The sequence below is a fragment of the Bombus flavifrons genome, chromosome 17, assembly GCF_040668555.2.
Source record: "Bombus flavifrons isolate JBK064 chromosome 17, iyBomFlav1_principal, whole genome shotgun sequence".
Taxonomy (NCBI): Eukaryota; Metazoa; Arthropoda; class Insecta; order Hymenoptera; family Apidae; genus Bombus; species Bombus flavifrons.
The window spans coordinates 6,082,624-6,110,068 of record NC_138458.1 but is presented as its reverse complement, the minus strand read 5'-3'; the positions used below and the strand labels follow the sequence as shown (position 1 = coordinate 6,110,068).

Genomic DNA, 27,445 nt, shown 5'->3' with positions numbered 1-27,445 from the left:
AATAAGAAATTTATTTCTACGTTTAAAAAATAGCTAACTATCTCGAGAATCCTTCTCGCATCCAAGGATACGGATCAAATACGTTTCCAATTTTTATTTCACGACGATGGAATTTTCACCACGTTATCGTATAACGTGATAATAATCGTGATTTATTCTATTTTTGAAATCGAGAGGAAATTTGATCCGCTGGAGAAAATTGAAGTTACGTTTCTAATACAGAGATTCATCTTTGCGCGAAGGTTTTCCATTGTTAAAATCATTGATGGTAAAATTGTTCATTTTAAAAGTAGATCTAGAGTTGCATGTTACGCAAAAGATTTGGCAATTTTATTCTACGAATTCTATTTCGTTATTCTTTCACATATTTTATAATTACGATAAATAACCATACAAAGTAACGACACGATGAACCAAGTTTACATTATTTAAGTTTGTAAATGAATTTCAACTAGAAAACAGCGTTTACGCGAAGTTTCGTTTCCTTAAAAATGGACAATACAATTATCGGACAATTGCACGATGTCAGGTCGACGATTTCGAAATTTTATTCGATTAATCCGACATAAAATGATATTCCATTTTGAATGAAAAAAATTGAAGCGCGATAATATGGCGTTGCTAAAACTGTGACAGAAAAATCAATAAATTTCAATCATTTCCTACTGATACGAGAAATTTAGAAATTTCCACACAGATACAAATTTTCAATACCATAATACTGATCGACGAAGAGCAAATATACATCGAGTTTCGCGAAAGATGTCGCGAAAGACAGACGAAAGACAATAGAATTATGAAAATTAAAGAACAAACAACACCACGTCGGCAACAATTTCCGATTGGGAAATTTCATTCGATTAATCTGACACGAAGCAACGTTTCGTTCTCGATTCGCGACTTTATTTCAACGAAATTCAAGAAACCTAAACGTAACGATATGGCCGAAAAAGTGTGTAAAAGCTCGGTAAAAAGAAACGTAAAGATAAAAGAAAGGTCCGTGAACTTTAATTATTTTCTATCGATCTCCGACGTACAAAGAAATTAACAAAATCTGCATAAAGATAAGAATTTTCAATCTCCAAGCACCGATTGAGAAAAGAAAAGAAAAAGCGATCGAAGGAGAAACGAATGGAAGCTGGCGCGACGATTTGAAAGAATCGGCAGGACTTACGCGTGGCAGCTAGTATTATTGAACGTTATCGATTAATCGGTCGCGATGCAGCGGCGTCCAGTGGAAATTAATATTCCTGGTAATAAATAATGCGGGTGGAAACCGCGTGAGCGCAGCGCAAACGTCGCGCATTAATAACACATCGAGAACGTTTCGCCTCGTTCAGATAACAGAAGCTTTATTTCAATTACCGCCGCGATTACCCACCGACTTTCCACCCCTGTTAATCTTCGCGGATTTTTCCACGTTCCATGGACTCGGATTCCCCCTTGCCGCTACCATTTCTCCTGTGTTTTTAATCGCCCGAAGAAACGTGCGGCTATGTCATACGTTTAAGTTAATCATTCGGCTTTAGAAAGATTACACGTACGCCGTGAAGCGTAAATTACCACAGTGAATTTGTTTATAGGGTATTTAAGCAACGTATAAATAAATAAATAAATATATGAGTACATTTTTTCATGAGATAATCAAATATTCGTAGCACCAGTAGTAGTCTCGATGTTTTCGCATATAATACACGGTTTAATGATATTCCAGCAATCTATAAAATGTGAAAAAAAAAAAGATCATTATGCTGTTCGGATATATCGCCGTGCATTATCACCGTAAATTGTTCGTGGAGTATTTAAGGGACGTATATGGAACAAAAATTGCGTGCACGTTTTTTAATAAAATAATAGTAGTAGTATCTTTATGTTTTTGGATATGATACGCCGTCTGATAACATCCCAATGGCCTATAAAGCGCGCGAAAAAATACCATAATGCTGTTCCGATATATTTTTTAATAAAATATATATATATATGTATGATCATTGCGTGTGTTTATGAGGATTCTTTTTTATTTTTTCGAAACCACGTTGGTGTAATGTGAAACGCGTTCTGAACATTCGTATAGAAATTGCAAAATACTTATTGGTCGCGTACATTTCGAAAAGATCAGCAAAGTACTTGCAAAATCAATTATCGACTATATTCGTTCATTTTTATCACTAATTGTTCGTCTAACGTTGTTATTCACGCTGTATACCAATTTTCCACCGAATTCTCTTCCTCATTTCTATATAATAGGTCATCCCATAAGTTCGTGCCGTTTTTGGAGCGGTTATATATCTTAAGATTGTTTACATAACTTTCAGTTTCATGAAAACTCGTTGTACAACTTCCCATTTTTCAGATAGGGCCATTATTCCGCCTCGAAAACAGTTCTCTTGTCTTTCATTAACATAATTATCCAAGCTACTTTTGAGAATGTCAATATTTTCAAATTTTTTATCTACTAAAAAGTGTTGTAATGCTCTGAACAGGTGGTAATCAGATGTCTGGGGAATATGGGGGATGTGGTAAAATTTCCCAATTAAATTTTCTTGTAACGCTTTTCGAGACATGCGAGATTGCTATCGTAATCGCTATAGTCGCGTGTCGCGTGAAAATGTTTTACGATACGACCGATTGATTGAAATTACGTCGAAAAGTACGTACAGCATCATATCCATAAAGATTTTCTGCGCCGAGTGTTCAAATATTTTCCTGAGCCAACGTATATCCGCGGACGGTCAATGTCCCAAAAACACGAAACTGGCGTGACGATCGATGGACGAAAGTAAACGCCTCGAGAGGGTCATGGTCGACCTTGATGGTGTTTCGTGGCACCTGTCACTTCGACGTGTCTCTTTTCAGGGGAAAATTCGGTGCAGCCACGCGAGCCGCTCGTTTTTTCCGCCGATAGTCCGCCCGCGCGTCCACTTTTTATCCTTGCAAATCCGTTTTGCACCACGTCCACGATGATCGATGAACAACGTCGTTTATTAGCCGCTCCATGGATTCAGCTCATACACTCTTTCTCGATCGGTTCGCTCCAGTGTAACACTGTTGTCCGTGTTCCATGACAACGATCCGAGCGATTTCGCTCGCACAGTTTATGCCATGGAATCTTTTTCCAACGAATTTCGTGGTGATATCTAGGCCAAGTGAACCTCATCCAAATTGTTCGATCCCTAACGGATTGATATTAAAATTAGGAGAAAAGAACCGACCATCGAAATATAGAAATTATAGGAAAGATTTGAATTTTCCAATGCAGTTTGGGGTAACTTCATCTAATTCGAATCTCGTCCAAATTGTTCGATTTGTAACGGATTGATATTAAAATTAGGAGAAAAGAACCGACGATGGAAATACAGAAATTATAGGAAAGATTTGTCCACTGAATTTTCCAATGGAGTTTAAGGGAAGTTCATGTAATTCGAGTTATTCCAGGTTCTTTCTTAATGGATGAAAATTGGGATCGAGAGAAGACAATTGCTAATATATGTCACGATTATTTGAATATTGACACGAAAAATGTGGATGAAATATAAAAATTGCAGAGACGAAATAGAGAAAGAGAGAGCGTTTCTGATGTTTTCTAAAATATTTTTTGACCGGATTACGCAGTGAATTCTGAGGTAAATTAATTTAATTTTACTCCTTAATGGATCAATATCAGGAGTTAAAAAAGAAATAATTGCAAGTAGGTATCGCGATTGTCCCCATTTACATAATGTCCACGGTATATATAATCGTTCGGAACACGAATAAAGTGCACATATAGTTAACATTGCACGAGTAAGAGTGAGACTAAAATATCGCGTAATGGAAAGTTGATGAATCTTTCGTTAAAAATGTATGCAACAAATATACGAAAATATCCTATTGCCGACGAAGACTTGAAACTCTTTTCACAAATTTAGGTATTGAACGTATGGTAATTAAAATTACTCAAATACAAATATATTAATTTGAAGAATTAATTTGAAGAATTATTAATGTGAAGAAAGAAAGTGAGAATTTTTCGAGTCGACAGATTTACAGGGACGAGCTACCGACCCACGCTATGCTTCCATTTAGTGCAAAATGAAGAAGATACGAAGAAGAAAATAACATTCGGGAATAATATCAGCCAATTAATTTCTATAAGACAAATATGTAAGAGAATGGTAAGAAAGGAATATCTTGAAAATTAGTAGGTTTAACAAAGCTTGTAAAATACAAGGAAATATTCACTTACGTTAAATGTTACAGCGTTATGGCCATAGGATGGCTATGCATAGTCGATTCATTTTCACTTTGGAATCGTTCCTCGCGTTACGATAACACGAGAGGTCCATTTACAATTTCCAGTAATCTCAAATCAGCATTTATTGCGGTTTATTGTACGCGTCTCGACGGTTATCGCGTGGCGGGCGCTGGAAAAAAGCGTGGCAGGCTATTTAAAGATAAAAAAGAGGCAAGTTTAAAATTTTCCTCGGCTTTCTCATTCGTGGAAATCGTCCGCGCTATAAAACGATTTTCTTTTAATTAGATATGTGTACGGAAATATTATAAATAGACTGATTTAATCTCAGCCTAAATCTTCAAATGAAAATTCCACGGCTAATTAAATATCACGAGGATCCAACTGTATTAGACTAAGTTAAACGAAGGTTGAATACGTGTGCGTTTAATTTTAACCAATGTTCGCTTTATGATAGTTATTTTACATCGTACTCAGACAAAACGTCCGGGTTTTATGTTCTATTCGAGATTCAGCGTAATCGTCTTTATGTTTGACGTATTTAACGAAAGCTACACAAGCCTCTTCCGCCACGGTAATTTTATCACAGCTGCGAAACTTTCGTCGCTTAAAAATTTGACTGGAAACGATAGTCGACGAGTATTTTTCGCTTTCGCAACGCTATGTGGAAAATGAGATTTCATTTCTTTTCCTGCGACTCTACAGTCGCGTTTATAAGTCAAAGGATACTTTGCCAAGTTAAAGGTAAAGTATACGAATAAAGGCTTATTTCTTGCCTTTTAAATCATCCATTTTTTCATCTACATTTTTCTTCGTCTTTTTCCTACAAGTTGCACATTTTAGTCGTCGGTACGTATTTTCAGGTTCGACGTTGAAACAACTTGCGGGTTTGCGTTTGTCACTCGCAATTTCTATATTCGTAACGCGAGAAACGCCTTTTTAAATACAATATGTTGGAAATTATTTGCCACATGCCCGATAATTTTGTATATTTTAATTTTGGAGCGGCCAAGCCTCTACGAATGCAAATTTACCCGCGTGGGTCTCTGCAACCCGAGATGCACCTGGGAGCACCTGCCTTCACAGGCAGCAAAATGTACAAAATCTGAGAAATCCATCGTTCGAAATTCGCGCTTTTCTTTTAACCGTAACGGGTACCTGAAGTAACAAGACTCGTGCACGCGCGTGCAAAGTAACCGCTGTCCGTCGACCGAACGCCAATTGCCATGATCCGCGTGGTCCTCAATTTTCGCACGGCAAATTGAAAATCATCGCGATGTTGGCGGTCATTTAGCACAGGTCCGGTTACTTCTGCAGTTCAAATTTAAAGTAGCCAAGCTTCTACGAATGCGAGTTTACCCACGCGGGTCTATCGCCTCTGCAACTCGAGATGCACCTGGGAGCTACGCTGCCTGTGAAGGCAGCAAAATGTACAAAATCTGAGAGATCCATCGTTCGATATTCGCGCTTTTCTCTTAATCGTAACGGGTGTCTGAAATAACACAGGACGACGCAAGACTCGTGCACATCCGCGCAAGCTAGCCGTCGAACGCCAATTGCCAGGATCCGCGTCGTCCTTAATTTTCGCAGTTGATACTTCGAGCAGAACGAGTTCTAAAAGGAAGTTTAAAATACCAACACTTTGGACAAGGCGGACGCAGCTTTTGCAGCCTTTGTACGAAGCTTCTGTACGTTGAATTTTTCCCTCTTAAACCTCTTTCACTGGGAAATTTCGATAAGTCGAAGCTGCACAAGTCGAAGATTTTAGATCTCCTCCCTTGGGAGTTCGAGGTACAAGTTTCGGCTGTGCGAAGGTGCCGGGCTGCGACCGAGCAGAAATATAAACCGATGCAACGTGAAACGGATGAAAATCTCGATTCGTCGGTTTCATAGTAGGCGCCTATGAACAGATACAGACAGGATCGCTAAGAGAAATCGGCGGATAGAAATGCTACTACTCGAGGACCAAAGCGATCGCCTTGTCTATCTCTGGTCGCTAGCTACGACACGTAGAACCGCGTTACACCTGGCGTATACTTGCGCGATATTGCGGCTTTATTGTACGTACACATGGACAGACTGTGTGTGCATGTGCTCGATGGTGGCAGGTTTATTGCGACGAGCGTTATCGCGACCAGACGGAACGAACGTCTCGCAGCAAGTGGGCAGTAACGTTTGACGAGCGGTCTAACCCTTTAATTGAGTGCAGTTTTACGATTTCAGACGTCGTTTCGGACAAAGGAGCGAAGAATCCTGGAACGTCATGCGGCGCGCCGGAATAATTCCGCCGCAGCTACCGGCGAATAATTTCAATGCACGCCGAACTCGCCTCGTTTTCGTTCATCGATCCACCTCGTAATGGACGCTGTCCTACGCTGTTTCTTGTTAATTTATCAGACCAGCTAATGCTCTACCACCATCGATCCACTTAGCGATTATAACATCGTGCCACGCTCTTCTCTCGGCTTTTCCAATCTCACCTGCGATTTACAATTACAGAGATACTCTGCGATTTGGTCAACCTGCACACGCTATTTCGATACGCAATCGGATCTGCAGGAAGACGACGATCATTTGCATGTTCGGTGTAACACGTGTACATATAACGATGGCATACGTAGCGATACGAACGAGAAGAGCGTGGCAAACCAAATTAATAACAGGACGTTGAATCTCTTTTACGATAGTGGACGATAGGCTCAAACGATGTTAGGAAACCTTAACAGCATGAGGAAGTTTGTTAGATTAGTTCGTCGTAAGAAGTGGAAGATTATCGCTCGAAATCGTAAAAGAAAAAGATATTTTTGTTGTTAAACCATTGAGTATTTAATATTCTACTTGGTTAATAATTAACAGCGTATATATTACGTAATGCTAAACTTGCTAAATTTTTCATTTCGCTTAATCTTAATTAAATTAAACGTTCAACTCAATTCAATTGAATTTCATTTCTAAATTTAAAGTTTTCCGATTCCAACCAATTTCCTCGGGTATCTGTATCGCTCTTCCAGCGAATCAAACAGTTGCCAAGCATATGTTCCTTGGAAAGCGTGATGAAAGCTCGGAAAATTGCACGATCGTGAGCCTAATTAATATGGAAAATTACAAACTACGCGTTTGCACCATTCCCATAGTTCTACCGTCGAAACTTACTTTGTTCCACTGCAAAAGCTTAGCATCTTGCGGCTTCCAATTTTCACGTTTATATTTTGGAAAAAAATAATCTCGCTGTGACCATTTTCGCTGAGTCTCGCACGTTGGAAATTTGGGAAAGATAGCGGAGGGGAAAAGGAAACAGAGGAAGACAGGGAAGAATCCTTGATTCGCACATACACGCACACGCTCGTGCTCGTCTCATTCGGTTCTTCTCTTTCTTCTTTCTTTGCTATCATCCGTGCCCCGAACCTCGTTCCTGTGTTTCCTCCTCTTTTTTCTCTCTACCATCGGCTTCGTTCCTTCGATTCTCTTTTGCGCCCTGCCGAATGAAGGGTGCTTCGTCACTGTCGAGTGTGTATCGCGTCTCTCTTCCAAGCACGTGTACCTCGTCTTCTTTTCCCGCGTACGTCGCTCCATCTCGCTCTTTTGCTATCTTCTCTCTTCCTCTCTACTTTCCTCTCTCTCTCTCGTATACACGCGAGTTTCCATATGGTCGTCTCTGTTTTACTCTTTATCACTCTCTTTCTCTATCTGTCTCTGTTTCGAACACACAAGTTGGCAATACGGTCGTCTCTATTTTTCTGCTCGCTTTTCTCTCTGTTTGATACGCGCGAGCTTGCAATACGCTCGTCTCTACTTTCCCCTCTGCTTCACGCATACACACACACACACACGCACGCACACACGCGTCCAATATAGCCGTGTCTATTTTTCCCTATTTTACTTTTCTCTGTTTTATGCGCGCAAATTTCCATATGGTCGTCCTTGTCGCGCTCACTTGCGAAACTGCCCTCTTCCTTTCTCCTGCTTCGCGTTCCTCTCTCTTTCCTTCCGTTCTTCCATCCTCTCCGGTGCTCACCCTCGCTCTCTCCCTCCCTCTCTATCTCTCTCTTTGTCGAGACCACGCACACAGACACGTCCCGTTTTACTTCATTAGGGGATATGAGTTTTTCCACCCTTGTCGCACGAGAACGAGGGTGTCTCCCTCGCACCAACCCCTAGTCACGGGGCGAATCTCAAGATGAAGCGCGTGGCCGGCTTCGTCTTCGTCGGCGAACGACGCACACCGTCTGATGGACATCCAAGTACAACTATGTATCTCCCTTCCTTTTTTTGAAAATCTTTTTTCACGTGTTTCATGAGAATTGCTTCTTATCGTTAGATCGGTGATTTTCTGTGTTGCAAAGTGTGTTCTTGGTTACTCACACTCTCTTCCTTCCCTTCCCTTTCTTTTCTTCTTTTTTAATATTTTTTCACAGGAACGTCGAAGATTCTTTTTTTGAAAATCTTGTTTTACATGCTCCATGAGGATTCCTTATTATCGTTAGATCGGTGAGTTTCTGTGTTGCAAAGTGTATTTTTTTATTGACATCTTCCTTCTCTTTCTTTTCTTCTTTTTTAATATTTTTTCACAGGAACGTTGAAGATTCTTTTTTTGAAAATCTTGTTTTACATGCTCCATGAGGATTCCTTATTATCGTTAGATCGCTGAGTTTCTGTGTTGCAAAGTGTGTTTGGTTATTGACATCTTCCTTCCCTTTCTTTCTTTCTTTCCTTTTTAATATTTTTTCACAGGGACGACGAACAATCTTCTGTATTATTCAGGTGATTTCTTTGTGTGTCGGCCGGTGGAAATATGGTTTTTTGATTGATTATTGGATCTTCCTTTTCCTTGTTCCATTCTTTTTTTGAAAACCCTTCTGTATTTGATCGACGAGGATTCTCTTTTATTAGTTAGCTGATTTTTTTTTGTGTGTTTAGATGGAGGGGAAAGTACGTTTGGTTATTGGACTTTTCTTTCTTCGCCTTGTCGGAAATCTTTCTTTATATGGCCGACGAGGATTCTCTTTCTGTCAGATAGTTGATATTTTGCGTTTGGCTGGTGGAACGCGTGTTTGATTAATTATTGGATTTTTCTTCCTTTCTTTCTTTTTTTAAAAATCTTCCTTTATACGCGTTTCGTTATTACAGCTTTCTTTTCTTCCCTTCTCTTTTTTTTTGAAAATCTTTTTTTCATATGGTCGACGAGGATTCCTTTTTATTAGATGATTTTTCGCGTTTGATTAATTATTGGATTTTTCTTCCCCTCTTCGTTGTCTTACGTGGGAAATCTTTTTTCATACGGTCGTCGAGCATTCTTTTTTTTATTGGATAGTTGGTTTTTTGTGTTTCAGCGGAGAAAAGTGTGCTTGGTTATCGAAGCTTTCTTCCTCCATCCCTTTTTTCCCAAAATCTTTCTTTATAGGGTCGATGAGAATTCCTTTTTATGAGATGGTTGATATTTTCTGTTTGTGGGTGGAGCAAAATGTGTTTAGTTATCAAAGCTCTCTTTCTTCCTTTTTTTTTTTTTTTATTGTGGAAATCTCTTTTTATACGGTCGACGAGGATTCTCTCCTCTTGGATGACATTTTGTATTCGAGAGGAGGAAAATGTATTTAGTCCATCTTCCATCTTTAAGAATTTTCTTTTATATAATTGATCGGAATTCTCTGAATTAACTTTTTGCAGACGAAAGTGTTTGATTATTTCACGATAACTGATAATACATTGGATAACGAAAAATGAATGGGAAGAATCGTGCTGATACGATGAAAATTGCCAACGAACTTGTGTCGTCTTTGATGAAATTAATTTCGGTAGATTTGCAGTTTCCACTCTGTTCCAATTCCTCAGGAAGATTGTTCAAAACGTGCTGTCGCGATTTATAAAACAACTTCTATCACGCGCGCGTTATTTTAAAGCAAACACATTTGATTTTAGGAAATACGACAACAAAGAGATAAAAATGAAAAACAAAAGCCCAAACTAAAAATACGTTTCTGCTTGCCAATAACTTTTAACCAACAATCCCCACAATAAATTAACCGTCTGACATCGTACGGAATTTTTAACAACGTCACGATGAGTCGGCGTTCAAATTTATTCCATTAATTGGTAAACGATGTTCGAATCGATTAACCGGAAGATAGCGAAGTAGCAACAACTATATCTTTAGAATCATATTTCTGGAAACGATGATAGTTTATGGACGCGTGTAATTGCGTAAAATGCGAATGGTAAACGGCGAGAATTAATGCGGTTAAAACGCGCGCCAGTGATATATCAGCTTTTTAAATCTTACCAGTTCGGAATATTTAAACGCGCGATATTTAAAAGCGACGCGGCTCGTGCATCACCGCAATCCTGGAGGATACGAGCGCGCTTAACACGGCCGGTTGATAATGGTAATCGGTGCCGTATACTCCCAACGAAAACGAAAATTTAAATAAACAAGCTCGTTTTTTATCCAACGCGAAATTACGACCGAGCGAATCTCGCGGCGCGCTTGAAAGCCTAGCTGCCACCTGCGCGATTATTATCTGTCGTTTAGGTTCTAATCAACGTGGTCAGGATTAATCCTTTCGATCAGAGAAAGTCGAACGATATACCGCGAGTTCGCGGAAACGAAGTTTATCCCAAAGAGGAAAGTTGTTCGATGATGTTCGTTGGACGAGGCATTGTCAAAATTATTTTTGCAATTGTTCTCGCTTTTATTAAATCGTTCAAATTGCTGTCAGTGAAAATGATAATCGCCAAGACGATTGAAGAATGTAATTTTAACATTGCTATTCTTCCTATTTGTCGCAATGATAGTCGTGAACGTACGAAGCAGCGTCACAGCGAAGATTAAAAATTCCTTGCATCGGAATTATCCGACCCTCCGTCCGCAACCTAATTTCTAATCACGTCGTTTGCATACTGAGTCGTTTAAGTGCGCGCAGTTCTTTTCCTTGGGTTGCTGCGTTTCGAAAAGTCCCAGGCAATTTTCCAATACTCTTCCCAGTTTCTAGAATATCATGCGACAGTCTTGTTACCTTGATCTGCTCGAGCGAAGGGACGTTTAAGCAAAAGTACGAACCAGCTGAAAGATCGGCTAAAATCACTGGCCGAGAACGTCTCGCTATGCGTGTGGAGCACTGATGGCAAGAACGAAAGAGGGTGGAAAAGGGAGTAGTATGGAAAAAGAAAAGAAAAAGAAACAGAAATAGCACCAGTCGTCCTGAGTTTTCCGGTTGCGTTACAGTTTCATCTTGCTGCAATATTTTTCGCTTTTTTGGGGGCCACGTTGCACGGGCTTCAAGGGCCACGGTCAAGGGGTGGCCGAAGAGGGTGGATTACCGCGGAGTAGCGCACGGTGTTCGCAGCTGTGCAATTTGACCGAATGGAGAAGACGAGTTAGGTGATTTTTTTGCGCGCCCACTGAATATCCTGACTGTTGGTTGGTGCAAGTAACGTTTGAACACCTTTTTCTCTTCCGTTTTAATTGCTCGCGCGAAATCTCTCTGGTGAAATAGACGCGATTGTTTTCCTGGCCCCCTTTCGCACCGATTTCAAACCTGTTTCCATTTCTCCGCGTGTCTCGTTGATTAGTTTTACTTTAGTCGCGTATAATTCTTGCACAATTTTCACGTGGAATTTTCGCTTTGAATCTTTGATATTCCGTGGATGGATTCTCAGCGCTATTTTTCTACGCGTCGGTCGTATCATTTAGCAACCGTTCCGACAGTCAGTTGGTAAATAAACAAGCACGGACTAATTTATTCGGGTCAGTGGATTCTGCAAGTAGCTCGTCAAAATTTCAGCACGGAGCAGCGTCCAATACGAGTCAGGTGTTTCATTTTTATTTCCCTTTAGTTCGATAGTCCACGAAGACGCGTGTAGAAACGTGTTCGGTTGTTTCGCTTTACCGATTATGCGAATAAACAGAAAACCACAGCGAGTAGAACATTTTTCGACTGCGAACAGAGATGCCAGGGATAATTCAGTTTTTCCGCGTAACGAGATAAGAAAAACTTCATTTTCTCGTTCTCAGAATAAATCAAAGGCCACAGTCACTTAGACTATAGTAAGTCGAAGACTATAAGATCCGTTCAATTTCGATAGTCGATAATTTTTCGAAGCTACTGGCAACAAAAATGCTGTGGCCAATTTGCACTTTTTGCATACGACGATTTAAAAGAAATGAATTTATTCTTTGGTAGAATAAGTCAAAGTGAAATCCGATTAATCATCGACAATTCGCAAGAGCTGACAAAAGATTAAGGCCTGATAATGGCCGTGACTTTTTATCAAGATAAACTCGAGCGAAGACAAAACTCAATGACACCAAGTACAATGGGCAAAGCTCGGGAAACCGCTATCCCGAAAGCGCTATCGGTGAATGAATTATCCTGTACAATATATTCTAACTGTAAAATCGTACGTGCAACCACGGTCATGCACGTTCTCATGCATTCACCTGTGCGTTCATGTATTTAGAATGCAGAGGCATTTTACTCTCAAATTTATGAATACATCTATTGTGTTAAATGTACGCTTTTTATACACGTGTATCCGCGATAGAATGCGCGCGTGGACTCATTGAAAGCTTTGCTGGCACACGCCAATGGCGGTTGCATATCGCGAATTATCACGCGAGAGGCCTAATTCGCCATACGAACGAAAGCGGCGGATTTTTCCTTCGAGAAATTTAGAGAAATAAATTAAAGCAGTGGGAAATATTTTATTCGAACCTTGTGAGCTTTTGATGCAGCTATTTCCAGCGAAACGTATATGCACGTTATATTATACAATTATACTGTATAGTTAGTATATATTTAATTATATTATAGGCGATATATTTCATTATATTACAGATGTTATTACGTGCTATATATTATTTATATAGAGTATATAATATTGTTAGCTATGTATTTTGTTATGTACAAGCTATGGTCTTTTAAAAATTTGCAATTACTTTAAATTTGTAAGGGATTTTTACGACTGATTCGAAGATAATTTACGCAAAATCTACTTGCGGGAGTTTCTTGTTGGAAAAATCCGGGGAAAGAGCATTGGAAGAAAATGCAGGTTATTTGATAGAATTTTAAAAAACAAAAGAAAAATTCGAAAATGTGACAATATTATTTTTCAAGGAAAATTGAAAATTTCTTCTAATGACGCTCTGGCTAATTTGTAGGCGATTTTTACGACTGATTGGAAGATATTTACGCAAAATCTACTTGCGGGAGTTTCTTGTTGGAAAAATCCGGGGAAAGAGCATTGGAAGAAAATGCAGGTTATTTGATAGAATTTTAAAACAGAGCAAAATCCGAAAATGTGACAATATTGTCTTTCAAGAAAAATTGCAAATTTCTTCTAATGATGTTCTGGCTAATTCGAAGACAATTTCTTTTTAAAAGAACAATAATTCGAAGTTGCGAGCAATATTTTCACAATCTTGCGAATCTTTTTATCTAAACCAATCTTGACTGGAATTTGTTTATTCTATAAAATTCTTTCAATTGCGGGAAAATTTTGACTTTAATGATTCGAAGCAGTGGGTGGAAAATCTACTCGTAGGTGGTCATTGTTGAGGAGAGAATAAAGAATTTGTCGAGAAAGAATCATTGAAAGAAACAATGCAACAAATATGTATTATTTAATAGAATTTTCTTGAACGTGGCGACCGATTTTTTAAACAATCCTACACAATTATTTGCTAAGAAAAGCGAAAAGCAGTAGGCGTGACTTATTGTTATTTTTCTCCTCTGGTTCCATTGGAATAATAAATCAATAATAAAATCAATGGAAACTAGAAACCATGCTAAGAATACAGAGGCGATGATTAAGCGTAACAAATACGAACAAAATAACAAAATAAGTTCTTACCGATTAATCGTTTCCTAATTATCGCTGGATCGCGGATTCTTACGCGTGTGTAGGAAATTTCATGGTTCAGAATTGCACAGCAAACGACAGTATCGAGAAATACATAAAACATATAAAACATAAGGATTTTTTAAATAAATTTTCCACCGAGGTTCCCCTTTTTTAATTACATCGCCAACGAGACAAATTTCTGTAAAAATCCGCGCTCTAATCGAAAAGAACACCGTAATAGAATGCCGAGAGATAAATTTCTCAAGAAAAAGAAAACCTATGCATCGACGTATTTATATTATTTATTTATAAAAGAATATAAAAATATAAAAATTTATAAAAAAGCAACAAGCAGAATTTCCTCGCAAAGACTCTGTGTGCTACCTTTTACTTGTAAAGAAAGCTGCGTTCGTTTGTTCCATCTGTTTCGACGAATGGCATAAACGGAAGCCAAGAAACAATTAATTTTCTTATCTGTACGTAGAATATTTTCCAAAGATTTCTCGTTTCTCAACCCTGGCACTTACAGCGTCTTCTTAAATTCTACGCTAAATTCAACGATATTCTTATTGGAAGAATATTTTTCAACGAAAGATCAGAATGTTTCAATTTTCCCAGCTGCCAGGCTTCTTCTCGATCGTCACGTTTTTCACGAGACCGACGAGTGTGAAAATACTTGCGAACGAGCTTAAATATCATCGAAGCGATCAAGGGATCATCACCGTGTCCGTGTAACGCGAGCAATCGTAGAAAAACGTTCGACGACGACGTAAAGTTAAGGAACGGCTGTACATTACCGCAATGTCGCATTGTGTACACACGTTTGCTCCACCAAATCGCATGTACGTGGATCCGATTACGTAAATGTACATATCTACGGGTATATACGTGCCTATCAATCTACAGATGTGCATCTACATACACACATTATTCTGTGAATCGCGTGTGGCTATACGTACACGTGTGCGTGTATGCTCGCGGATCCATTTTGGTGCGTTGCATGTAAATGCAATTACACGTTCGCCGATACGTGTGTGTACGTTTAATTTATATGCGTTGTTATACTATACATACCACGATATACGGTAATCGGAATTAGAAGAATTAGCGTGGCTGTTACGTTTAATTGTCAAGGGAACTTGGAAGGTAAATTCTTATTCGCCCAAAGTCTTGTTCCTCTGGTTCATCAAATTTTTGGCATTTTCATAGATTTACATAGATTTTTCATTTTTCTTTAGCTCAAGAGCAATTGTGTGGTATCTTATGTACCAAACGTGTCTATTTTGCATTTGTATTTTATTTGTCATACGTTTGTGCTTTCAGTAAACTGTACATTTTTTATAATTTTTAGGATCTTCAGGATTTTTAGGATCTTCAGGATTTTTAGGATTGTCGTCTGCCGAGGGATGCTCAGCTGTGAAGATACATGGATTTTTCATTTTTCTTTAGCTCAAGAGCAATTGTGTAGTACCTCATGTACCAAACGTGTCTATTTTGGATTTGTATCTTATTTATGATATGTTTATGCATTTGTAAACTGTAAATCTGTTTTATAATTTCTAGGATCTTCAGGATTTTTAGGATTGTCGTCTGGCGAGGGATGCTCAGCTGTGAAGATACATGGATTTTTCATTTTTCTTTAGCTCAAGAGCAATTGTGTGGTACCTCATGTACCAAACGTGTCTATTTTGGATTTGTATCTTATTTATGATATGTTTATGCATTTGTAAACTGTAAATCTGTTTTATAATTTCTAGGATCTTCAGGATTTTTAGGATTGTCGTCTGCTGAGGAATGCTCAGCTATAAAGATACATAGATTTTTCATTTTTCTTTAGCTCAAGAGCAATTGTGTCGTACCATATGTACCAAACGTGTCTATTTTGGATTTGTATTTTATTTATTATACGTTTGTGCTTTCAGTAAACTGTAAATAGATATCGTCTCATGTAAAATCCTTTGACGAATATTTAATCTTCAAGATGCATGAGAAAAGAAAATGCACGTGTATATTATTTTTCTGAGGGAGAAATTCACATGTCTTTCTGTGGCATTAATACATTCCTCTTGGAAAAGCTGTCACCTGCATGTTTTCTTACCTACATTTTCCTTACTATAAATATTTCGTAATTACACCATCGATATAGCTGCTCTTATTTCTCCAAAATGAAATATCCTGTTGAGCATTAATCGAATATCGTATTATATAATTATATAAATAATTCATTTACATTTCGTAAAAAAAAAAAAAACACCTTCATGATTTTAATATTTAAAATTATTCATCGCAATTCTTTGCAACTTCGAGCACGCGTATCTTTACGTTTTTTAAAACTACTTTTACCACAGTCATCGAGATATACACATCAACGAAAATGGGAATAAAAATGAGCGGTCTTATCGTAAGAGGCAGACAAAAATTTTAAAAATCTGCGTACTCATAAAAAGAATTGCGGAATTTGCTGAAAAAAATGGACACGTAAGTTCGCCAATAAGACGTTGTTTCCAAGAGACCGTACTTTCTAGCCAAATATCATAGTTGAATCGTGACAAAGCTTTTTAATTATACATTCGCCTGTAATTAAGATTAAAACAAGCTGAAAGTAGAAAATACGGAACGAAGAATTACAGAAAGTTCGGCGTAGTTGCATCATTTGTACAGATATCGTTGCGAGATCAATCGTGGTTTTCACGAAACGCACGATTTTTCAGGTAGCAAAAGCGGATAATCACATGGTGTTCCAGTGAAAGCTCTTTTCACGCGGAAACACAAACCGTTGCTTTAAAGCACAAAGAAGCATCGAACGGCTGCGTTTCACTGAAGGCCAGGTGCACCAGCGCGCAATTCTATTCCCATTACGTGCAACTGCAATCGCATAATGGAATCGCGACGAGCACGAGTTCCGAAAATTCGAATTTTCGAAAATGCGTCGATAGAACACAGAGAGGCAGGTCCTCCGTGTGTAACTCGTTGCTTTACAAAATAAAACTATTTTCTATCAGCCTGTAGCAAACGCGAAATACAGCAGGCAATTAGGTAATTACAGTGTTTTAATTTGATACAGTAGAATTCCAATTATTTACCTATACTGACAGGCGAAACAGAGAGTTCGCGTTAAAACTTATTCTCCTAATTCGATTCTAATTTAATATCTAATAAAGCAGAACCTGAAATAAAAAATCCTACTCTTTTTACTGTGACTTTTCGTTCCAATAATTTCCATCTGATATTCAATTTTCCCCTTTTCCACCAGTGAACAGATTATTACCAAAATTTTACGAGAACAGAGAACAGTTCATCTATTTTCCCTACTATCTACGATTTCGTTTTGGACCTCGCATTTGTGATTGTGTGGACTTTTGCAAGCGTAAAATTAGAATTTATCAATACAAAAGAAAAATACACACGCGATTAACACACTGTGCAAAAGAGATAACAATTTCAGCGTTCGACATTTTGCTCGTTACGACGCAACGACGGACAGATATTGCAATTGGGCCAAGTTACGCAGAAACTTACCAACTCTCAATGATCCGAGATTGAGGAAATTTAGTTTGAAGATTTCCCTCTCGCACCTTTTCCTCGTCGATGGTAAAATTGTTAAAACAGTTCGCGCAGCAGCGAGCTACGTAAATTCCAAGATACCTGGTGCGACGTTAATTCCACGTACTCCTAACAGCCGGGGAAAATCTCATGGAAATTTCAATAAAATGCAATTCTTCGATAGGAAAACAAGAGCCTGCAACGTGTACGACTGGTGCAGCCGGTCGATTCGCCAAACCATATAAATGTTATATCGGATCGACGATTAGCAATTTAAGGAATCGTCCAACAACAAGAGCCAAGTATATAACGAAGTAATAAGTTGCAATGAAAGCAAGTTTCCCGGATAAACCTGTGCGAGTTCTTCCAACTTGTATCGAGGTTTCGGCGACGGCCGAGCGATCTGTGAAACGCGCAACTAACTGCAAGGTAGAATTATTCATGGTAAACCGTGAGACATGGTAAAACTTGAAGTTGTCGTGAGCGTAATCTGTGAGGGGGACGAGGGGTTGATCACCCTTCAGACGGCAGAGGGTAGAACGATATATTATTCGACGATACTTTTTGTCTGCCGATAAAAGACTAAAGTTGTTGCCGAGGATTATTTCAACCTGCTCGTTCGCGATAGTTCTGACAAACGATTTACAACGACGCGGATCTGGCGATCTTTTGAACGCACGTGGCAAGACAAAGTGTAAAAAGGAGAAAGAAAGGTTGGAAACGGGCTCTTCAAACGCAAAAACCTCCAAGATGTTACAAGCCTGTCCTGTTCCGTGAAACGTAACGACAGCAGATTCGCGCGTTTCTTTCGTAGCAGAAGCTAAACGCGCGTTGCCACGGACACGCGAATTTCCCTCGATAAGGGCCACATCATTTTTGCATATTTCCACGTGCACTTGAGGTGGCGCGAACGAGTTCACGAAGCTCGTCTCTGTGTTAGAAAAAGTTGGCAAATGAAGCGCATTTGGATGTGTAGAGAATTTGCGTCGAGTGCGATTCTGTTGATTGTTAAGCATCAAATGTATCTGATATCAATAGAAGTATAACAATCGTCGTGGAAAAGTATTCTATTCTTTGACACAGTTTCTAGAAAAATATCAAACAAACCGTATAATTGTTAAGGCAGCGTGAACAGGTTTTCCAAGATGCTTCAACGTCGTATGGGTCAGACACGGTAGCTCAGAATTTCTATTTCACTTTTGGCGCGGGTCTTGTGATGCAAATATAAGTATATATAATATACCAAGACATACTTAATGAAAAATGAAAAAAAAAAAAAAAGGGATATTAATATTCGTCATTTGATAATTTCTATATCATTACATATACATATTTCTACGTGTCTGTGTACATCTCCTTGCTTGTTGTAACACGAAGTGACCAGTTCCGAAAACTTTTTCGCACCACTGTACATAGCTTGGTAAAAGTGATGGTAGAATGGGAAAGGTGAGTGAAAGTATCTTATTTGGAATGTTCCATGTTTCTAAATGATTTTCAGCATTGATTGTTCCATATTCTAACAAAATAAGAATTTATGGAATAATCTTAAACGATAGCTAAAAAGGCTATTGGTAATTTCTATTTATCAGGTAAAATTCTTCAGCAGCTGTTACATTTAATTTCACTTAATATTGTTCTTATTAAATTATTCTCTTTAGAGACGAACGTTTTCAGTCACTGGACGGTAGGCTTTAAACGAACGCCATGCGAACGAAAGCGGCGGATTTTTCCTTCGAGGAATTTAGAGAAATAAATTAAAGCAGTGGGAAATATTTAATTCGAACCTTGTGAGCTTTTGATGCAGCTTTTTTCAGCGAAACGTATATGCACGTTATATTATAGGTACATTAAGTACGTTATATTATAAGTATATTATATAGTAAGTTATATTAAGTACGTTATATTATAAGTCTATACAATTATATTGTATAGTTAGTATATATTTAATTATATTACAGATAATATATTTCATTCTATTACAGATATTATTACGTACTATATATTATTTATATAGAGTACATAATATTGTTAGTTATTTTATTATATTCAAACTATGGTCTTTTAAAAATTTGCAATTACTTTAAATTTGCAGGCGATTTTTTACGACTGATTCGAAGATAATTTATGCAAAATCTACCTGCAGGAGTTCGTTGTTGAAAAAATCCGGGTTTGAGCATTGAAAGAGAATGCACGTTATTTGATAGAATTTTAAAAAACAAAAGAAAAATTCGAAAATGTGAGAATATTATTTTTCAAGGAAAATTGCAAATTTCTCCTAATGACGCTCTGGCTAATTTGTAGGGTATTTTTTACGACTGATTCGAAGATAATTTATGCAAAATCTACCTGCAGGAGTTCGTTGTTGAAAAAATCCGGGTTTGAGCATTGAAAGAGAATGCACGTTACTTGATAGAATTTTAAAAAACAAAAGAAAAATTCGAAAATGTGAGAATATTATTTTTCAACAAAATATACTCAGAGTAAAGTTGCAAATTTAATATAATCCACTTCAAATCTCCCTAGTACCATCTCGTTGGTCTATTATTAATAAAAATAGACAATAATAAACATTATATTGAAATCCACTTGACAAGTAACCATTTGAAATCTTTTTATTTTTCAGATATCGAAAGCCTCGTTCACCAAGCACTACGCAAGCAAACTCTACCTCTAAAAAGTAAGTACATCCCTCATCTATATTTACAAGTAGATGGTAAAGTCACATTGATAGATACAGGAGAGTTAACAAACCTTATTCACTAATCAACCATCGATAAGACAATTTATCCTGCAAACTCTATATTCGATTGCTATAAAACAATATACAATATACTAGTAAATAAGTAAAAAATACACTAAACTCCATAGTACCTTCTCAATGTCCATCACTAAAATAATGTAAATAATATAAAACTCCGCTTCACGGGATAGTCCTTCGTTTCTACTTTCTAACAACGAAAACCTTCTTTGCTCATCACCAACATCACCACTGGATGGTAGGCTTCAAGCAAAATAATATCAATAATTTCTTCGACCAAGACAACTTCAACTTTCGAATCAGAAGCAGCAAGAGACAATGAAAACGACGGCGAAGTAGAATAAAAAATGAATAAGAAAGTAATATTTTGAAAAAAAGAAGAGATAGAAGGTAAAGGGAAAATAAAATAAAATAAAATAGAGGAGAAAAAAATAAATAAAGCAGAGAGGTGAAAATTTCAGAACTTCTGCCCACTTTCGGTCTCGCTGGCTCTCGCCATCGTGTATTCGTTGTACCAAGGGACTTCTCCGATCAATTGCAATCAATTTGAGAGCGGCGAGAGTGTCCCGGCCGGGACACGATTCAACTTCCACGACCAAATTCCATTTTTTTTTTTATTTTTCATTTTTATCTTTTTCCACAGGCCTAGCGACCACGTGTTTGCTTTTATTTCCATCATATTTAGCCGCCATGCGATGTTTGATAACACTCGGCGATCGTTCGAGAATACGTTCTCCACGATAAAAAGTTTAAACATCGCGTCACGGGATAATTTCGAAATGTCCGCCACACGAGAAAAAGTAAAAACTAAAAAAAAGAAAAGAAATGCACCCGTTTCGTTAGCTTAACAATATGGCTATGCAATATGAATTTCCGTAGAGTGACAATCCTCTTAATTTTATCCTTTTCTAGCCGCTAATTAATTGCTCGATAATTGAATTCTTTCGGTTTCACATTTTCACGGACGATCGTATCCCTCGTTGATTACTTCTACCGAAAATACAACAATTTCATACAATTTTTATCTTTATACAGACTTACTTTTACTTTACTTTATTTTACTTTTTACTTTACTTTACTTTTGTAGTTTAAAAGTGGCCATATGTAATTCTATTTAATTCTGACACCGCGTTGCTATCCAAGCTGCCTAAGATCGATTAGAATAGAATTCATCGATATAAATATAAATTACATCAGACGAATTATACGCGTTTTTAACTGCGGACGACGCGGAGCTCTCGACGAGGATGTCGCGGATTTCTATGGTTGGCGATGGCGAGCAGCGTTTAACCGAGTCGGCCGTCATAACGTTCGCGATCGCTGAAATTTTGCGAACCGTAGCGCAAACAGCCCGAGTTTGACTTCATTTCGACGGGCGTTCGCGCGCGGCACAAGGCAGACAGAGAGGATAATAAGGTCGCCGGTGCATGCATCCTGCTGCACTTCCTGCGGGCGACTGCAACCGCGTGACGCGCATGTGCGCTCGAAATTCCCAATTTTCGACTCGGTCGGCACTCTGCGCCTCTTTTTCCAACGATTCCATTTTCCGAAGCTACGGTTTTCCAAATCGCCGCAAATTGCTGTCCGATGGAAGCCCCTCGCTACCTGGTAGCCACGAGTTAGCCAAAGTCTCGTTTCACGTGTGTCTGATCGCGTTATGAGCCGGACTTTCATGGCCTCCCGTGGACTCCTGTGTTTGTGTGCGAGTTCCAGTTGACCAAATTCACGCAAGAATTACCAACCATAATTGAAATTGTGGCTTTTACTATCCTACTTCTTCTGTCCTTTAGACTCCGACTTTCTTTCGTCCGCCAGCGTACACGTGTCGTATAATACGATAATTTGTCTATATCGTTGTTCTCACGGTTCCGTTCGAAGCATATTCCATCAAGATTAACGCTGATTTTATCAGGTCCGGACAGATGAAATCTGAGTTTCGAATTTTTATTTCGACTCGTCGCCGTTTCTTTCGTTCGTCTGACTTTATGCAAATTCTCGCGTTAGCAACATTCGAGAAATTGATCGATCGAATAATACGAGAATCTGCATAAAGTTAGACGAGCGGCAGAAATAACGACGAATGTACAATTTGAAATTCAATTTCGGAACCGGTCATTCCATCGAGCCTGGCGACGTCGGCGTTAATTAATGTACGTATTTCTTATTAATTTTCCAATCCTTCAGACGCCAAAAATATTCGCAGTTCTTCGAGCGACAGCAATCGACCCAAGATTTTATTCGACACTCTTTAATTTTCCATACGTCGAAAACACCATAATCAAGAAAAGCTCGTATTTCCCAAGACACCTGGGATATTTGGTGGGTTCGCAGTCAGTCGATGACAAGTGGTGAATGGTAAAAATCAGAGGTGCAGAGATTCGATCGATTTCTACGTTTCGTAGAGCGTATAATCTTCGAAAAGAAGTGGCGTTTTTTGATTTTCCAGCAGTTCCCTTCGCGTTCGGTCGGTTCGTTCGTTTTTAACCGTCTGCGCGGCAAATGTGTTAGGTAATTGGATTATCAAGTGGCAGAAGGTAATTAGCCTGGCTTTCAAGAGATATGCTTTCCCCGAGACTTTCGGAAATAAGTTTCCAAAGAAATGGCTCGAGCAATTTTTTATCTGCAATTCAATTTCTCCCTTGAAATTAGTTGATTCGTCTAGACGCACCGTATGCTTCATTGTACGTGTGTATTTACTTGTTTCACAGACTATACGACACAAGCGTTAGTCTCGTGTAATAAGATCACTGATTTATTATTTTAAATGGTACGAGGAATTATCAAATTTTTTAATTGAAAATATTCCTCGCCATAGGAAAATCTTGTAAAGCATTATCGTATAAAAATCCCACAGAGACTGGAACAAGATGCGAAAGTTTTGTAGTAGCACGATGATAGGAGCTTTTTCCCTCTCATTTTCCCCGTATTCCAATTGTCTGTTTTTCCCAGCATTAAGCATCGGAAATTTCGATGGAAGCAGAAAATTAAAAGCAGCGAATTATTTTGTTTTGCTATAGGTATAAAAAAATAGTAGCTTTCCATGGCGCATAAATCTAGCAAATAAAAAAGATTTCTCTTTTAATTACAGCTAAGAGACTTTCAGCAATGTAATTCGAAATTAACTGCGGATGTCACGAATCCCAACGTTTCGCCCTGTTAAAAAAATATCGAAATAAAATATATCGAAAGCCTTTTTAGTTTGCAATTTTTCCCATTTTATGGTCCGTAAATAAGTCGATAAACAAAATTTTATCGAACGAAATAAACAATTTAATTTACCGTCGCTGTACATTTAATGGGTCCTTGCACAAGTTAAACAACGAATACACATTACGAAAAGTGTAATAATATAATTGGAAATTAACCGTAAATTCCAAAATCTTTAAGAACGATTAAATAATAATTACCTTTTGAAAAAATACGATCAGGCGAATTAAATGATCGCGAAAATGATTTACGTGTATCTTAAAGCTTGTTCGATTCCATCGTCCGTAAATAAAACAATGAACTCACCAAAATGAAGAGTCCACGGGAAAAAGGGGGAAGGTCGAGCATTTCCTAAAAAAAAGAAAAATTTATTTTTCAATGTACAACGCCACAGCTTGATATTACATCGAAACAAAATATTTTATTCCCCGTCATTTTCAACTTTTACTTTTAATTTTTCATCGATTTTAAGTGGCACATGAAGGGCACATTTTTGTTTCGAAAAGAATACAGTGAAAACCCATTTTTTCTTCTAATTGATAACGCTGAGAGGGTTAGTTATCAGGCTATAACCACGCGCCATAGTATCGAGTCTCTCTTTGTATTTGCCTGTTTCATTTATTTCTTTTAAAAAATGTATAATGCCCCTTTTGGTATTAAAAATTACAATATTGCAACGAAATTAAAAAAGAAGAGAAAGGAAATAATTCTCCCATCGTTGCTAGAATTTCATTCCTGAACAAAATTACCGACGTCTAACACTAATTCATAGTAAAACGAGAAAATCAACAGCGAAGCTTAGAAAAGCGAACGACTTGAAAGCGATTTCACAACATAAATGCTGTTTTGCAAAATAAAAACTATCATCGCGATCCTTCGCCATTGGAATATTTACAGTCCGCGACACATAACGCATTGAACAATAAAAAAAACTAGAAAAATGCAACACAGCGCAGCTCAGTTTGTTCCAACTGCTGTAAAGCTCGGAGGAACTTTCGTTCGAATTGCTACGGCGCGAAAGAAGGCGAAACTCGCAATGCGTCGCGTGAAATCGACATGGTCCCTTTTTCCTCCCGCGAACAAACGCGAACACGAGCGTGGAACGAGGCCGAATCAACTGACAGTTATCCTTCGAGCCTGTTCGCGGCGCAACAATTTGGCCGATCGATTTTTCCCGCGGCTCTCGATTTCATGCTCGTTGATGGACAATTAGCAGCGATACAGTGCGAAAGCAAAGCAGCCAGCGGACCAGGGAATATCGGGGAACAGAGGTCGCGAGCCGTCGGTGTCATGTTCGAAGCGCAATTAGAATCGCATTACACTTGACCCCGCGGAACGCTAATAATTGTCGATCCACCGCTAATAAACGGCTTACTCAATGAGAGAAGCAGAACAGCCTCGGCAACATATTTCGAGACGCGTGCAGCGTACCACACGCGACGTTTCGTTTACGACCGCGTTAATTAGCTTTGTCCGCGAGTTGCTTCTGTTCCGCGATGATTAATCACGTGGTTCTCGTCGTCCAACCGACGACGACGCCGACGACGCTGATGACGGGCGATTCCCGAGCTCGATGATCATTAGTTCGTCTCGTTACGATCCGCGTCCTATCTCTTCTTCACGAGCTCTCTTTCCGTCTCCAAACTGCTTCATATCTTGCTTTATTTTATTCGCTTGTTTACGGCTTGCGCGTTCTATAGCGTACGATAGGAAACACGAGGTTAACCGGAGAAAGTAGACGCGGTAGGCTGAAGATGTCGAAGGAGGATGAAAGAGTCTTGTCGCGGTACAAATTTATTTTATTTGCCTATCGATACGATTACGGTTCTGTGAAGTTCTCGTTGGAAAAGCAGACGATACGACTAACAGGAAACTGAAAAATTCGAAGATTGAAACCCCTGGAAGCTTATTAATTTAGCACTTGGTGTGCAGGGGATGGGTGGAGCAGCGGACCATCGAGTGTCCGGATTCAGACGGTTTAAGATCCGAGAATAGAAGAAGGTTCAGCTGAACGTAGGAATGCAGAATGTGCAGCTTCCGGATTATTTGCGAGATAATGATGATAAAGCGTTGAGATGACAGAACAGTAAATGGAGCCTAACCGGAGCACGACAACCGACAGTCCAAGAGTGCGGACATTCTTAAAGAACTTTGCCAATCTATAGATAAAAGCAAGAGTCCTTAACGCGACGCCAAAAGAAGATATTCCTGATCATCGCAAAGAAGAATATTTATTTGCCTTTTAACGCGCATGTCTGAAACACATCCTCCCAGTCTACGTTCTGAATGCATCGACGCAAACGCTGACAAGACTAGAGCAGGACGACGAGTCCTACGGAAGTTTCTTAAAGCTGCAAGCTTCGTATCTACCACAGGATCGTCAATGGACGAATCCTAAGAATCCAAGGAACTCGATCAACGCTCGTATGACGACCTGACCCCGCGTGTCTCTGGCCGCCAGCGCGAATCAGCCTTTGCATCTCTGTCCTAATCTAATGGAAGTCAAAGTAAGGGAAACAGACAACCGGAAACAAGTAACCGGGAGCGTGCAGGTCGTGGGTCGATCTCCTGCTCTTAAAGGTTTCCTTTCATTTTCATTAGGCACGTCGCTCCTTCGGATCCTCGAGTAAGGATTCGGGTTTAGGTTCGTAGGAGGACGTTAGCTGCGCGCACCAACGTTCCCGGATCGATCCCCCTCGAGCGAAAGGGGGTTGCGACGGAGCCGCCCTCTTCGTCAGCAGGAACCCCAACATTTGGAGCGGCGAAAACGACGCCAGGAACCCCTGCGGGCCGTTCGTTCGAGCCAGTACCCGAGGGGAATGTAGTTTCATTGTAGAGACAACCTACACCGACCGGCTGGTCCCTCTCGTCACACGGGGCTGTAGCTTGATAAACCGCGTAAATCAGGACGGAACAAAAAGCGTGGCGAAACCGGCGAGTTATTGGGTCATCGAACGACTATTTCGGCGGGTGATAATATTCAAGATCGCGTCTTTCAACGAGCACCTTTTTATCCGCAGAATGTAGCTTCTCTCCTTTACGGACATCGAGAGCAATCATTTTTTGTTTATTCGTTTTGTTTATTTGTTTATTATTGTGATATCGGCGGTGGAATTTGTCTGCGGAGGGTTGAATTTGAAATAATAATCGGAATTTCGTAACAGGAGAATCTAGAAAATTAGGAAAATTTGGAGGAACAGTATAATAGCGAACAATAGAAGATTAGATCGATGTGGGTTTACGGGATAGCGCGTTCGATGAGAAGTAAAACAACGTGATGCTTTGAAGGTTCAATTAGAAACGACGATAGGAATTTTATAAAAGAGGAAATTCCCAAATAGAGATGCAGAACCCAGCTTTGTCACAATGTGAGAAACTTTTCGTTACTGAAAAATCCAGCCTGAATATGCCACATTATTCATCCATCACCTTGAAGACTAAACTTCTCTCTTCCCTTACAATTAGACATCTTCTGCGACAATTATCTACTAAATCTATAAGCTGATTCCATTATGCTACTTCTAAGATGGCTTGGTTTCCACTTGTTTTTACGAAATGGAAGCCTGCATGTATATGAAACACATTAATCACTCGCAGAGTGGACATCTTTTTGTTACGAGACGTCCTCGTCTCTAGATTAATTTATCGACGTCTTTCCCATTCTTCCCCTTAGTTTCGTCTGCCTTGAAATTGCATTATGCATAAGAAACTATATACCGTTCCATTGGGAAAATGACACTGACGAAGAAATAATATTTGAATAATTAATAGCAAGAAGAGATATTTTCCAAAAATCCTTTGTATTATATTTCACATATAAAAGTATTTTAACGCTTAAAGGATATTGTCACATTTTTTTTTTAAATAGA

The 27,445-nt window shown here is 38.8% G+C and overlaps 1 long non-coding RNA gene across 6 annotated transcripts in view; it reads right to left on the bottom strand.

Moving 5' to 3' along the window:
* The window catches only part of LOC138188725 (uncharacterized), a 181,420-nt gene that overhangs the window by 66,767 nt on the left and 87,208 nt on the right, over nucleotides 1-27,445 (bottom strand). For 3 of the 6 annotated variants that reach the window (XR_011175630.1, XR_011175632.1, XR_011175634.1), the window contains exon 3: nucleotides 23,701-23,927. The exons of the other annotated variants lie outside the window; for them this stretch is intronic. This is a non-coding gene — a long non-coding RNA (uncharacterized LOC138188725). Of the gene's footprint in view, nucleotides 1-23,700; nucleotides 23,928-27,445 lie in introns of those variants that run through there. 6 annotated transcript variants of the gene reach the window in all.